We start from the raw sequence: 2,330 nt of genomic DNA on the forward strand, positions 1-2,330 counted from the left end.
TTTGCACTGCTGCCCAGCCACCCCGAACTCCGGGTCAGTGTTTCTCTCAGGTGTCTGGACACATGAGCCCTGTTGAAGGCCACTCTCCTGAGGCGACAGCTAGAGGGAGTGCAGGAGATTGTGGGCGTCTTTTGCAGGAGCAGGGGAGACCATTTAGAGGTCATTTCTGATTTTGACATGACTTTGACCACATTTGTGTATAATGGAAAGTGACGCCTTCCCATCTTACGACATTCTAGATCACAGCAAAATCATCAGTGAGCAATCCTGGAAGGAGCTCAAGGCACACCCTCCCCACTATTATCTGGTTGAGACTGGCCTATGTTGGACCATCAAAGAAAAGTTGCCTAATATGGGTGGAATGGTGGACCAAAGCGCAAGATCTCATGTGCCAGCAGAAGATTTAGAAGTTTCAGATCACCCAGGTGTTTACAGTCCAATGCAGTGCTTAGGGAGGGATACAAGGCTTTCTTCAACACCCTTTACCAAAACTACATTCCCTCCCCGCCTTTTTTTCGGTAGGCATTGGTGATACCCTGGAGAAGATTATCCAACAAATAAAGGTGTTCTGCCCCAACATCCACATTGTGTCTAACTACATGGACTTTGACTAAGACGGTTTTGGACAGGTATACAATGGGCCAGGTCATACACATATACAAGAACAGCTCCGTTTGTAAGAACTCCGGGTGCTTCCAGCAGCTTTCACACAAAACCATCATCCACCTGTTGGAGGACTCCATGGATGATCTCACTATGGCTGATAAAGTTACTAATGTGGAGAGCATTCATTCTCAAGATTGGTTTCTTACATGACAAGGTGGAAGAGCAGCGGGAGTGCTCCATGGACTACTATAACATTATATAAGAGAAGGGCAAGATGCTAGACGTGGTCTGCTACAGCACATCCCGAACAGTGGGAACTGGATGGAAAGTGTGCAGGTGTGGGGCAGGTGTGGGGCCTGGAGCTACAGGTCGCAGAGAAAAGGAAGCATCACCTAGAGGCCACCCTGCTGGGAATGTTATTCCTCCCCATGGGTACAGAGAAGAGTCCAGGGTGATGTAGCTGCTGAGACCATGCCCTGCCCTCCTCCTTTCCCAGTGTCTTCTATTATGTTCTCAGGAGGCTTCCAGGAGGCCCTGCAAGGTGGAAGGAGCAATGAGTTTGAACATAGGATCTAGAGGGTGTTCACACTCTAGGGATCAACTGGTCTAGGGATTCTTTTTACCCCAAATTTCTAAACATGGGAAACTTCTTCAAACAAATCTAATTCGTGAAACACATCAAAATTAAAAAGAAAAACAAAAGCAAAAACAAAAAACAAAAAGAGGTCTAGAAGAATCTATCTGAAGTTTGGCCAAAGAGAATCTTGGTCAATAATTACAACTCAATGTTAAGAAGACAACTAGATTCTTAAAAAGAAATATTTGAATAAAAACTTAACCAAAGAAGGTAAAAAATGGCAAATAATATAAAAAATATATTCAACATTTTTTATTCCTTAAAAGTGCAAATTAAAACAACAAAAGATACTAATTTATGCATAGAGGGGTTTAAATTAAAGCATTGACTTAGATGTGGAACAACTGAACTCTTGTACTTTGCTGTTGGAAGTGGAGAATAACTACTTTGTAAAGTATTTTGATACTTTCTAAAAAAATTATATAAGTAGTTACTCTATGACACAGAAATCTCATGCCTACAAGTTTACCAATAGAATGGATAAATATATTGTGGTATATCCACAGACTGGAGTACTCTACAACAATAAAAAGAAATGAACTTGTTTGATGACAGTTCTCCATCAAAAGGTTTTTACACTTCCACTGGCAACTTTTCCCCAGATTGTCATTTAAAGGATGTTTGTATGAGAAAAGCTTGGGAGAACAGAGGCAGTGTCTGTATTGTGGTGCTTTTTCCTGACTAGCATAATAAAGATAATGTCTTCCTCCAGAGTTAAAACTAGGCAAGCTTGCTAGCAGGTTTGCTGGAAGATTCATAAGCTCACCAGTCTCCTCCAGTGACACAGAGGACTTAGATGTGAAAGAGAACATGAGGAAGCTCAAGCTTCCTGCTGTGCATGAATAATAAAATCTCTGACTCAGCAATCTAGTGTCTTCTGTTACAATCTGTGAGACTGTGGCACACTTACTTGTTAGCCTGCAAGCATAGTAAAATTCCAAACTATTTACAGTTCTTTGCAAACTACTGGTAAGTGCAACTGCATGGATGAATTTCAAAAACATTATTAGTATGCTAAGTGATAAAAGCCACATAAAAGAGTATATACTGGAAATTCTAAATAAGAGAAAATTATAGTGATGCATAG

At 41.1% G+C, this 2,330-nt stretch overlaps 1 pseudogene; it reads left to right on the top strand.

Moving 5' to 3' along the window:
• Positions 1 to 202: 202 nt before the first annotated feature.
• On the top strand, positions 203 to 1,459 carry LOC120223981 (annotated as a pseudogene).
• Positions 1,460 to 2,330: the final 871 nt, after the last annotated feature.

Source organism: Hyaena hyaena, unplaced genomic scaffold (genome assembly GCF_003009895.1).
Source record: "Hyaena hyaena isolate Hyena2069 unplaced genomic scaffold, ASM300989v1 scaffold_1083, whole genome shotgun sequence".
NCBI lineage: Eukaryota > Metazoa > Chordata > Mammalia > Carnivora > Hyaenidae > Hyaena > Hyaena hyaena.